Consider the following 13934-nt stretch of genomic DNA (forward strand, 5'->3'; position numbering starts at 1 on the left):
TCATTACGCCATGGCCAGGAGTAAAGGTGTCACAACCGGCTGTCCGGACGAATAAAATTTAAGCAAACACTTAACTCAGATACAGTTCGTGTTTTGATTATTATGACTGACATACTCGTACAATGCGCTCAAAACGTTGACCTTGAACTTTTACACGTACTATAAATCGATTTTGGGAAGACAAAACTGCACGTTGAATTGTACCTGCTCTTGTCGCTTCACAAGCCCATGATACACTGAAGCGCCAAAGAAACTGATATAGCCATGCGTATTCAAATACAGAGACATTTAAACAAGCAGAACATGGCGCTGCGGACGGCAACGCCCAAAGAAGACAAAAAATGTCTGGCGCAGTTGTTAGATCAGTTATTGCTGCTACAATGGCAGGTTATCAAGATTTAAGTGACTTTCAATGTGATGTTATACTCGGCGCACGAGTGATGAGACACGGCATCTCCGAGGTAGCGATGAAGTGAGGATTTTACCCTACAGCCATTTCACGAGTGTACCGAAAATACCAGGAATCCGGTAAAACATCAAATCTCCGACATCGCTGCGGCCGGAAAAAGATCCTGCAAGAACGGGACCAACGACGACTGAGGAGAATCTTTTAACACGACGGAAGCGCAACCTTTCCGAAAACTGCTGCAGATTTCAATGCTGGGCCATCCACAAGTCTCACCATTCATCAAAATATCATCGATATGGGCTTTCGGAGTCAACGGCCCACTCGTGTACCCTTGATGACTGCACGACACAAAGCTTTATGCTCCGCCTGGGCCCGTCAATTCCGCCATTGGACTGTTGATGACTGGAAACATGTTGCCTGGTCGGAAGAGTTTCGTTTCAAATTGTATCGAGCGGATGGAGGTGAACGGATATAGAGACAAACTCATGAATCCGTGCACCTTGCACGTCGCCAGGGACTGTTCAAACTGGTGGAGGCTCTGTAATGGTGTGGGGAGTGCGCAGTTGGAGTGGTATGGGACCCCTAATGCATCAAATTCGACTCTGTAAAGCGGGACGTACGTCAGCATCCTGTCTGATCACCTGCATTCATTCATGTCCATTCCGATGGACTTGGGCAATTCCAGCAGGACAATACGACACCCCACACGTCCAGAATTGCTACAGAGTGGTTCCAGGAACACCCTTCTGAGTTTAAACGCTTCCGCTGGCAACCAAACTCCCCAGACATGCACATTATTGCGCATATCTGGTATGCCTTGATGCCTTGCAACGAGCTGTTCAGAAGATATCTCTACCCCCTCATTCTCTTACGGATTTATGGTCAGCCCTACAGGATTCATGGAGCAAATTCCCTCCAGCACTACTTCAGACTTTAGTCGAATCCATGCCACGTCGTGTTGCGGCGCTTCTGCGTGCTCGTCGGGCCCTGCACGATATTAGGCGGGTGTACCACTTTCTTTGGCTCTTCATTGTATAAGGCATTTCGTGTCTGCAGGAGTCGCTGTTTCTTTGTAGACCTCCTGCCTGAATTTTCTAAACTAAACTAGACTCCGCCCGAACGGGTCATGTAGACCGAACGTTACCGACCGACCACCGTGTCATCCTCAGTCCACAGGCGTCACTGGATGCATGGAGGGGCATGTCGTCAGCACACCGCTCTCCCGGCCATATGTCAGTTTACGAGACCGGAGCCGCTACTTCTCAATCAAGTAGCTCCTCAGGTTGCCTCACAAGGGCTGAGTGGACCCCGCCACCGCCTACGAAACTCCAGAGGTATAAGTCTGGTAAGCGTGCAGGCTATTTGGTGTCTTGCAGACGACCGAGCCAACGATCTCCCTATGTTCTTTTAAGAAGGTATGTAATATCTGTGCAGGAATTGTGAAACGTCAGCCATGATCGTATGACATGGATTTATTTATGTCCTGTGAGAGTCTTCCTTGTCAGACTAGACCTGTAGTTACGTACATGTTTGTGTATATGAATTAGGTAATGTTTTTGTTCTTAAATTGCAATGCCACGATATGTCATATACCTGCTACTACTACTACTACTACTACTACTGCTAATACTAATACTGCAAGCACTGCGTCATCAAGTCTGTCAGGAAGTGTGGATGCTTGTGGCTATATAGAGTCCCATCAATACAACAGGAACCAATAAAGCAATTCCTCAAACTCCGCACTATACATTGACAGACTAAGGACTTTGTTTATTCACTTCTCTCGGGTAGCGTGGATTTTTAGCTGACCAGTAGTTCATATTGCGAAGACTGATTTGCTCTTGGTTTGAAGACGACGCTTCATCCAGTAACAAAGTTTTTCATTGAAATTCTGGTTCATTTTGCATTTTCGTCGACACCATTCGGTGACATGTTGTTGGAGCGAAATGTGGAAATTATGAAATGCGTTTGAACGTAGTATTCGCAGAACGCTCCTTTGGCTAATACCACTCGCACATACAAGCTGCCACGTACCTACATGTGGATTGTCCTACCACTGCTACAATGTTAGTTGCATTTGCCCCATCGGTTGCTGTTCTTTTTCATTGGGGTATTTTACTGTCTGTAATATTCGCAATGATAGAACGTGAGTTCTTGACATTAACAGGAAATCTTTCAGCACACAACCGTACTGCAGTATGTTTACATTCACATTCAGGTTTTCGACTACTGCATACGTTGTGAAAATCTGGATAGCTTCACTAGCATTTTGTCTGATCCCTACAACGGCAGAGCACAGACTTGTGGGCTTCAAGTGCACAGCTGTGGTTGGGACCTCTGTTCATGTTTTCTTAGTCTGGGACCCATGACCACTCCACCATGTAAATACCGCTCTTCTAGCCCTTTATTTTTCCGGTTTTTAGATTTTATGCTTTCTGCTGTGTGTGTTTAACTTCCTCGTTTTTATAGTTTGACCCCTCTGACTGGATCCGTCCACTTTTAGTGGACCCTCTCTCTTCCGTAAGTAACTTTGGAATCGCGGGACTGATGACCTCGCCGTTTAGTCCCAGAACCACCCTCAATCAACAGCACAGCTACAAGTACGATCCGCAGCTGAGCTACGCGTTTACTTACGTTGGACACAGTAGTACAGATATTTATGGGACCCGTTTTGATAACAGCGGGACAGGGATTTATGGCACTGTTCTCTTGTTACTATCTGAAAAATTTCTACACTAGTTATGTCGTTCAAGTCCTTTTCGAGTGTATCTTTTGAAAGCTGTTTCTTCTTCTTTTCCTTGTGTCTTTGTCCCGCATCGACGCAGGGTCGGCATGGTGATGAACGGATTTGGTATGGTTAATTTAAAACGTTACCCCCTGGGTCAGAATACATGTACCCTACCTTTATGCGTATAGTGTTATTCATATAAAAGTGAGCGAAAGTTTTTTTTTCGAAATGTTTGCAAATTGGGTGACTGAAGTGGTAAGTGTGTACGTTCCCGGTATTCATCCAATGGGAGAAGGCGAACCGCCTAAAAACCACATCGAGGTAGACCGGCCCACCAACCCTCATCGTTAATCCACCGGGAGGACACGCTATGGCTATCCGAGCAGGTTATCTTTTCAAGGCTACAGAACATTTACGAGGGCGTGCTGAAAAGTAATGCCTCCGAATTTTTTATGTGAAAAATCTTAAAGCTTTTTAAGTTAAACAAACGTTATCGACTTTCTACATCTTTGTTCACCGCGTCTAAATATTTATTTCTCCAGACAGTTACCCCGCGACAAACACCGTTCTCCCAACGAGAGACCAGTTTGTTGATATCCGTCACAGTAAGATGTTTGAATTTGTTGACGGACTTACCTCCGTTTACACCGCTTTATCGTTATCAAAGTGAAGTACCCGAAGGTATTCTTTAAGTTTTGGAAACAGATGAAATTCGAGTGGGCCAAGTCGGCCAAGTCGGCACTGTACGGAGGACGATAGATGACAGTGAACCAAAGGCGTCGGGTTGTTGCAGATGTCGCAGCGCTCGTGTGTGGTCTGGCATGTCATGCTGAAGGAGAGGATGGTCCATGTGTGGACGAAGTCTTGGCATTCGTGCTTTAAGTTTTCTGAGCGTCTCTCACGCACTGACATACACTCGTGTCCAAAATGAAAGCATCAAACTGCCACTCCCCGTCCTGTGTCTACTTCACGATGTAATCATACAAACTGTCAACAGATGTTGTTACGATCTTGTACACGGAAGATGGCAATCCGATCAACGGACAACCACGCCAACAAGGACGTGACGACACCTATCAAGCGTGATGGTGTTTTCATGGTAGTCTTACATCCACAATCGCTGCGTACACAGTCACAGACGGCGCAGTATAGCACAGAGAAGACGCCTACAGACTCTCTGCTGTAGAGGGCCATAGGAAGAATGGAAGCGGGAGAGTCGCAAGCTGATGTAGCTCGATGGCTTAAGTGAATAGTTCTGTTGTTACTCGGATGAGGCGCCAGTTTATAGAAAACGATACTGTATCCCAGAGACCAGTACAGGGCCGACCACGTGTGACATCAGAAAGAGTTGATGGTTATTTGGCTGTAAGGGCACGATGGTGTCGCCTTAGTACTGCTCTGCAACTGGCATCTGACCTCGTAGCATCTCCTGGGCGTGTTTTATCAAGACAAATGATGTACAGAAGGCTTCAGCAGAGTGTCCTTTATTGTTGGAGACCTGCTGTCTGTTTACCTCTGGCGTGTCTTCACAGAAGGGAACATCTAGGGTGGAGCCGACAACATGCCACCTGGACGGTCGAGCCGTGGGCCAATGTCCTTTACACAGATGAGCCCCGATTTGGTTTGGAGAGTGATTCCCAACGGATTCGCATCTGCACGCATGCTGTGGCCTGCTCGCTCTCCCGATTTGAATCCAATAGATCATGTCTGGGGTGCACTAGCGAGACGGATTGTATCACGTCAGCGTCCACCAACTACTCTCCAAGATTTGTGAGCAGCTCTGCGGGAAGAATGGGCGTTATTGCCTCATTATGAGACTGATGACATCGTTCAAAGCATGTCCCGTCGTTGCCAGGTTGTCTTGGTGCAAGAGGTGGTCACACCCTTTACTGAGGACATTAACCAGTTGTCAGAATGTGTGTGCAAATCCGTTAAGTTGGAAAAAAACGAAGAACATTTTTGTCTACCTTTATGCATGTTGCAGTTAATTACGTTCTGTATTCTTTACATTGCTTCTACTTTACTATTACCTGTTTATACTGTTTTGTGGCAAAATAAACGCAACCTTGCAAAATTTCCGTTTGTTGCTTTAATTTTGGACACCAGTGTAGTTACACATCGCCGCGTTACACGGAGCCTTTCGGCGGTAGAGAGTTGCAATTTGCGTCAGAGAAACGGGAAAGTCGACGGAGTAACATGCATTAATATGCATACATGTAATATACCTCAACCAGTATTGAGAACAGAATAAAAAATCCAGAAGAATTAGTTTTTAACCAGCCCTCGTTTATAGCTCCATGAGAAAACCAAGTCAGTGTTATAATTCGCCAGCTATAAACTTTAAAAATTATTTTCGTACTTCAGCAACATGTCACACTGTCCGCTAAAACATAGTGTAAACCGAAATCGATATAATTACACTTTCTGGATATTTTTTTGGTGTAGTCTACCTTAGCTGCCTCACCCTGTATGTGTCCATGTCCCATTCCGTGCACCCCCAACGTAGAATGTCAAATTTAAGGACTTCTCTAATAATTCTGTCAAGTTACAACAGAATCCTCTCCATTTACCTTCAGTCTACTGTTTATAGCTCCACTCCGTTACGGTCTCGCTCTGCCCGTGCCTCAGAGTTCTCTTTCACCATTATAAAACGTCCATTCTTCCGCGTAAATTCTTAACCGTAGCCAACACTTTCTGGCTTCCTCTGTCCATCTCTACTCTCCAATCTCCTACTGTAGTCCATCCCTCTGCATAAAATATACATATAACATGGCGAAGACTCACAGAACTGGTTCCGTGCTGCTAAAGGGGACCATTGCAAACACGTTCGGTGGGCACACAAACAGACTAGCCCGGAGGATTACATCAACGTCACCTAGACAATAAAGACTCACAGGTCGAGTATGACATCTTGCACTTCACGATACTAAAACTGTAGGTTGACTGGCTGCTGTTATCCACTTTGTAAGAGTCAACCTATATTTTCTACACAGCCACGGGCTCAGAATGTCAGTTTGCGACAAAATAGCATAAGACTACAGGGAAATAAGAGATTTAGATGCATTATTAATCGTTCTGCAGAGAAGTACTGATACTGAAGATCATTAATTTAACAATAATAAACACAACATTAAATGCAATACCACTCAAAATTTACAGAACAGTTTTGAAGTGCAGTATATACTGCTGTATGACAAAATAAACCAAGTACCAAAAACCACAGTTGTTAAAACCATGTGAAGAAGCAAATGGATCCATGAACAGCTTCCTTGTAATAAAGAGAAGAGCTCTCACTATTATGCTTCTAGAATATTCATAAGAAACGTAAAATCCCGAATGGAACTCCTTTGTTGCACTCAATAACTACCCTTCTCACACAGAAGCACACACCAAAATTCATACCTCAGATATCAATTAGGCTATCAGAATTGTGTGAAGTACATCTGAGAATGCCCAGCAGAACTTTTGATGTCATACGAAAAATCATTCAAGGGCATGGAAGTACAAAATTTCCCCTGTAACAACAGTCAAACAAACAAGTAAATCATGCACAAACAAGAAACATACATAGAAATAATTAGAGAAAAAATGAAAATGGCTTACATGCTAAGCGAAGAAAAAATCTTTACTCCCACTGCTAAATTAGTACTCATACTTTCGTCAATCTGGTGACATCGTCAGATGCTTGAAAATAAATCTACTTACCGCAGAACGCTTGCTAGGAAAGAAATTATGCTTCTTGATCATTGGCATCCACTTAATATGCATCTAACTATCGGTTCGGAATTTGAAAATTGAACTTCGTTGTTCTCGTCGTAATCACCAACACAAACAGGAACCCGTAATTCACGGAAAATCTAAATGTCCACGGCCGAACGGGGATTTTAACCACTGCCCTCCAGAATACAAGTCTATTGTCTTACCATCGCGTTACCTCACTCAGTCTTCGTAGGAAGGGCTGGGGGAGGAGGAGGGTTCCAAGGGGAGGGTTCACACGACACTGGACTCATAGTTTATTCCAGTGAAGTGAGATTTAAAATCTCTGTCTGCGTATCCACTTTTATATTTTCTGTGATTTCTCTAAACTCTAAACCTTCAGCTTTTGACCATAGCCTTGTGCTACTTTTCCAAGGACCCAGTCGCCAGCGGAAAGTTAAAGCCTGTTTCGCTTCATTCTTCTTCGCATTCAGAAGTCCTGGCTTCAAATCCGCGTGCAATCACTCGCATTTATGTTTTCCTGGCCCCTGTAAACCCTGCAGGCGAATCCCCAGGTTGTTTCCTTAAAACAGCCATAGCTACGATTCTCAGACATCCTAGTCTAGTAAAGCAAATGATCCTTCTCTGACGACCTCAATATTGGGGCGTTAAACTCTCAACCTTCGTTCTGTCCTCTGCGCTCCTCCACTGCGTGCTGACTGACGTGACCTCAAAATTTCGTAGCTTCTGTGTGTGTTGTCAGTAAATGAGGACAGCATTTACAACATGGCAGTATGTTTTCTTGCATCTATCGTCGTGCTGTGCTTTAAGACAACATAGGATGTATACCCTTTTTTCATTAACTTTCGTTGAAAAGTGTATCTTTTTGACGTTGTTCGGAACTGAAAGCTTTCCTGAGACGGTAGCGAAATTTGCTTGCTATATTTACATCTATACTGCTTTCGCTTTCAACACAAAATACATTTCTTTTTTTTTCATTTTCGTTTATTGCTTATTTTAGAAACCTGTGATCTGGTACTTTAAAACAGATCGTACATATTACAGTTCTCATCATGTAATAACATTATTTTTTTCCATTATACAGACATAAATTGTTCACAGCAAAGAAAAATCAAAGTAATAATAATGAGTTAATAAGAAACTTAAACTAAATATAAACTGCAAATTAGTTAGAAAATGGACGGCGTTAAGTAAAAACGTTAGTAATTTAGAAAAGAATTGGAAAGCACAGATAAAGTGGTTTCCCACCACCGTCAGTGATCGAAAGGAAAAGTCTCGGATTCGCATTGAGCCTTTTTCTTTCGATTTGACGTAACAAGTTTTATATACAAGGTGTTTCTGTAAGACCGTGCAAAAATTTTACAGGACATAGAGGATGCGCCACTGAACAATTTTAGGTATGGAACCTGGGTTCAGAAAAGCCATCTTAAGGACATAATAGGTATAAAATCACATTACTGTGTATTTTTTAATTTACATTGGTTACAGTTAACTGCAAATACTATCACAGACACAATGAACATATCATTTGTACTGCATCTTATAAAATGTGCCGAAAATGATGGCCATCACTTCAGTGCAAGCGTGAAATAGGCGAGCAAGATTCTGACGCACCCTGACGAATATACCTCGTGTGTTTCGAATCACATCAGAGACAGCTACAATTCTGGCAACTAATTCCATATCCGTATCCACTGGGGTCTCATACACAAATGAATTTAGATGTCCCCATAGGAAATAAGCAAGGGCAGGTCAGGTTACCTCGTAGGCTATGGAATAGGACCTCCCCATCCAGTCCAGCGACCAGGAAACACAGCGTTGAGAGGGCTGCGGACATTCACACTGAAATGAGGCGGGGCACCGTCATGTTGTATCCACATCCTCTCACGATCAGCCAAGAGTACGTTCTTCAACAATTCAGGCAGAAATCTCGGCATGAACCTCAAGTACAGGTGGCCATTCAGACGGCCATCTGCATCGTGACTTCCATACAATCAGGCTCGTCCTCCTTGTTTCCTTGCAGGAAATAAAGAATGTACGCGTAAATAAACAACACAGTACGTGAAAACTTGTACGCATGTTAGTTGTAAATAAGCTGGATACCAGTAATGCTAGATAAAGCAGTAGACAAGTTTACTTCCTTATCTCCTTAAGCTCGCTTCTCCTACCCCAGGTTCCCTATATCACATTGTTCAGTACAGCATTCTCTGTGTCCTGTTACATTTTTGCACGCTGTTACGGAAACATCCTGTACAACTAGCTGAGTACCCAGCGATGCCTGGGTATGTATTTATTCTAGTCTTCTCATAGTCCATCTCCCCCTTCCCGTCTGTCCGTCTTCTCCTCCTCCAACTCTGTCCATCTCCTCCCGCTCTTCTCTCTGTCCACCTACTACTCCCCCTTCTCTTTATCCATCCGCCTCTCCCCCTCTATCTGTTCATCCGCTCCTCCTCTTGTCTCTGTCCATCGCCTTCGTCCCTCCTCTCTAAATCCGTTTCCTCTTCCCCCTCTAAGTTCATCTCCTCGTCCCCTCTAAGTCAATGCCTTCCTCCCTCACTCTGTCTGTCTATCTGCTCCTCCCCCTCTATCTGTCCATCTCCTCATCCGTCCTATCTCTCTCTCCTTTTCCTCCTTCCCCCTCTCTATCCATATACTCCTCCCCACCTTCTCTCTCCATCACCAAGTTATCAACCCCACATCAATAACAGGATGGTGATTCTTACCACCACAGTATTTTTTTGCCAATAGTGATATGTGTACCGAGTTTAATTGAAATCGATCCTGAGGTTTGCAAGAAGCTTTTTACTTAAGGCTGTGCTAGAGTATACCCACGTCACATATGTTTCACATATATTTAACATATTTGTATACATATTTGTTCACATATTTCACATGTATCTGTAGCAAATTTCGCCCTGCAGTTCCGTTTTCAAGAGCAGTGGTTTATTTGAATACCGTCTGTGAAGTGTGTTGCGAATAGAGTTAGTAGTAAGATCGTAATAAATTAAAACATAATGCACGATGCGGCAGTTTTTCTCGCATCTCAGTGTGTATGACGTCATATCTCCTGAACTGTGAGTCATAGAATGATGTAATTTTGCATTTACGTTCAATGGTATATGTGAATACTGTCTGCAAACTGTGTCTCGAATGTAACTAGACGTAAAGAAGTAGTAAATTAAAACGTCATGCCTGATGCGGCAGTTTTACTGCATGAACAGTAAAAAAGTTGATAATGATGAACTTTATTCTATTCATCTTTCTCTGGGGTTGTCGGCGAGAAAAAATTTCATAGTGGTTTGAAATTATCTATACAGTTTATTGCAAGTGCTCTCATTCTCGAATACTGGATCAATAAAGTCTGGGTATTTGCGCATCATGAGCTATACTTCTTTTTCACAACCACCCCACCTCTTTCACGGGTAGGTGGTTTTTACCCCCAAAGCGATTGTCTCCAGACAGTAAGTGATACGTGTACCAAGTTTGTTTGAAATCGGTCCTGTGGTTTAGGAAGATATGTGGAACATTCATATATACATTTTCATAATATGTATGGATTCTATCGTATCTTAAGGGTAAGTTTCCTAAATTAATTACATTTTAAGTGACTCAGGCAACAATAAACAGTCACTCTTCATTGTAAAATGTACTTGAAGGACCGCTATTATAGTAGTTATTACTGTTAGGACTTTATGGGCCTAGTCAGGAAGGCAAATCTCGGAATGGTCTCATCGCGTTATGCATTTCTGACTGCCATTTTCTTTATTGTAGGTCTCTATGTGGCTGTGATTGTATGTACTGTGTTTCTATCATTTCCATCCCTCATATATGTTCAATATGTTGCAGTAGTGTCCATAATGGTGATGTCGATTGGAAAAAAACGTCCAAGACTACACAGTGGGCTTCCACAGGTGCAGTTTTAAAGGCGCATGACCGAGCCAGGTGGCGCAGTGGTTGGCACACTGGACTCGCCTTCGGAAGGACGACGGTTCAAACTCGCGTCCGGCCATACTGATTGCAGATTACCGTGATTTCGCTGAATCGCACCAGGAAAATGCCGGGATGGTTCCTTTGAAAGGGCACGACCGATTTCCTTCCCCATCCTTACCTAATCCGAACTTGTACTCCGTCTCTAATGGCCTCGTTTTCGACGGGACGTTAAACACTATTCTCCTCCTCACAACGGTTATTTTTACCGTCAGGCGGAGTTAAAATATCCATGTGCTTGCCGCAAAGCGTATGTGCAATTTTTCGAGTTCACGGATGTGTATCTAATGAGTCTTCCTTCAAGTAGGGCATAAAATGCTTTGTTCGTTACAACTGCCAGTTTATTTTATGTACAACAGTTTTTCATGTGTTGCAGAATACCACTGGCTTTCTCCTCAAGTTCAGTTCAGGAGCTTACAGAAACTGCGAGTATCATCACCAGCATATGCCGCCATTCCGTCGGTGCAGTCAAGGGTCTCCACGAGATGTAATAGAAGTGCTATTGATAGAGCCCAAAAGTTGGGCGCACAGATGGATCCTTGTGGGCATCCCTTAGTGAGTCTCTTTATCATTTCCCAGTTTCATGCTCTCCATTCAGTAACCCTGTCTTTACAGTAATCCCGAAGGCTGTTGTACAGGGTTGCCAGACCCTGCAGCTCCCTAAGTCGTGAAAACATCACAGGCCACCTGAGGTGTTCAAATGCGCCTGCAATATCTGTCGCTATGGCTATTGCGTATTTCCGATCTGTGTTTCTGCTATGCGGAGTGCTTGGTTTAACACGTCAATTGACCTGTTTTTCCGAAATCCGTATTGATGCGGGATAAGTCCCATTAGCTTCCTGTGTGACTGTAGTCTGTCACATAGGTGTTCCTGGGACACGGCAAGTGTCTTCAGTGAGGGAACTGACCGGTATGATTTTGGATCACTTGGTACTTTATCCGGGGCTTTCATTTGGATTACGGGGGACACGAGAGAAGCCTCCGCGAAGGATGTGTCATTAATAACACATTCGGGCATCCCCTGGGCAACGGCTCTAAGCCGGCAGATTCTCTCATACCAGAAGTATCACAGTAGAGCGACTTAATGTCTCGAGAAAAACCGGATAGGTTCTTATCAGAACCGGCTTTGACGATCATCTCTGTGAACATAGATGGTCTTTCGTCTTGCAAAGAACAATTGCTGAGCGAGCTTTGTCAAAAAACCAAATGTGACGTACTCTGCGTGCAAGAAACGCATAGGGACATCCAACTCCGACGGCCCAAGGTTCCAGGGATGAAACTAGTAGCAGAATGACCGCACGCGCAATAAGGGAGTGCCGTGTTCACCAAACCGGACCTCCAAGTGAGGATGGCGGGTCACACTGAGGGGAGAGATATCGAGATTATCACGGTGGAATTTGGCGAATATACGGTGACCTCTCTGTATAAACCCCCAAATGTAGACTTCCACTTTGAACCACGAGTAAAAATCGATAAATAGAAAACGACTTTCATCATCGGCGATTTCAGCAGCCATAGTCACGTATGGGGATATGCACAAGAAGACAAAAACGGTGAAGCCGTTCTGGCGTGGGCCGAGTCAAACCACCTGGCACTTATCCACAACAGCAAACTTCCCACATCTTTCAACAGCGGCAGGTGGCTCCGCGAATACAACTCGGATCTCCTATTCGTCGGCGAAGAAATAGCACAACAGTGCTTTAAGTCCATCTGCGCCCCCATACCAAAGACACAACATCGCCCAATAATGTGCCAAATGTAGCCAATAGTTATACCACGAAGAGTAAAGTTCAGAATGAGATATAATTTCAGGAAGGCAGACTGGCCCAAATTCACCAGAATACTAGAAGAGAGAGTCCAGACATATAGCGCAGATCCAGAGAACTATGACAGCTTCGTGGACACCGTCAAAACCTGCTCCCGAGCGTCTATTCCAAGGGGATGCCGAACAACTTACACACCAGGACTCACCCAAGAAACAGTAGCCCTACTGGAAGAGTATCAAATGCTTTTCGAAAGAAACCCCTTCAGTGAAGAAACCCTCACCAAATGAAGAGTTATTACCTCCCGGATATCAGAAGTGAGAAGGGAGCAATGGACCAAATTGATGCAGGAAACTAATTTTGGCAGAGATAGTCAAAAGGCCTGGAAACTCATAAAACGCCTAGCCAATGACGTCACCAAACCAAATCTACACGCGAACGTCACAGCAAACCAAATTGCACACCAGCTTCTCACAAATGGGAAACCACCAAGATACGACAACCTAAAGACAAAAATGAGGGGCATAGAACGAAACCCCCCTCAGGAGACCGAAGAACTATCCAAGCCATTTACCTTGGCGGAATTGGAGAAGGCGATCAGTAAGTGCAAAATGCGGAGAGCAGCCGGCCTTGATGATATATGCGTCGAGCAAATAAAGCATTTTGGACCTGTAACAAGGAAATGGCTAGTCGATATGATGAACAACTGCATGACATCCTCCAAAATTCAAAAAATCTGGAGAAAATCGCGAGTCATTGCCATCCTAAAACCAGGCAAAGAACGTGACAATCCCAAAAACTACAGGCCGATCTCTCTGCTATGCCATATGTACAAGGTTTTGGAAAGGTTGATACTCCACAGAATCACGAACGCCATCGAGCCCCTCCTGATTCCACAACAAGCAGGCTTCAGACAAGGCAAATGCTGCACGTCACAGGTGCTAAAATTAACGCAACACATAGAGGATGCGTTCGAGAACAGGAAGATCACCGGGGCTGTCTTCCTAGACCTATCAGAAGCCTGCGACACAGTCAACCACCGACTGCTCCTGGAGAAAATATACGCAATGAGTAGGGGCTACAGATTAACCTTACTGATTGGAAACCTACTCCCGAATCGAAGATTCTTCGTGGATTTTCAGGGACAGAGAAGCCGGTGGAGGATACAGAAAAATAGCCTTCCCCAAGGAAGCGTACTGGCCCCAACACTTTTTAATATATATACTAATGACCAGCCCCTCCCCAAAGGCACCGAAAGCTTCATATATGCAGATGATTGCGCCATTACCTCTCAAGCAGACAGCTTTGAAACAGTTGAAGAGAATCTGTC

Source organism: Schistocerca nitens, chromosome 3 (assembly GCF_023898315.1).
Source record: "Schistocerca nitens isolate TAMUIC-IGC-003100 chromosome 3, iqSchNite1.1, whole genome shotgun sequence".
Classification (NCBI taxonomy): Eukaryota; Metazoa; Arthropoda; class Insecta; order Orthoptera; family Acrididae; genus Schistocerca; species Schistocerca nitens.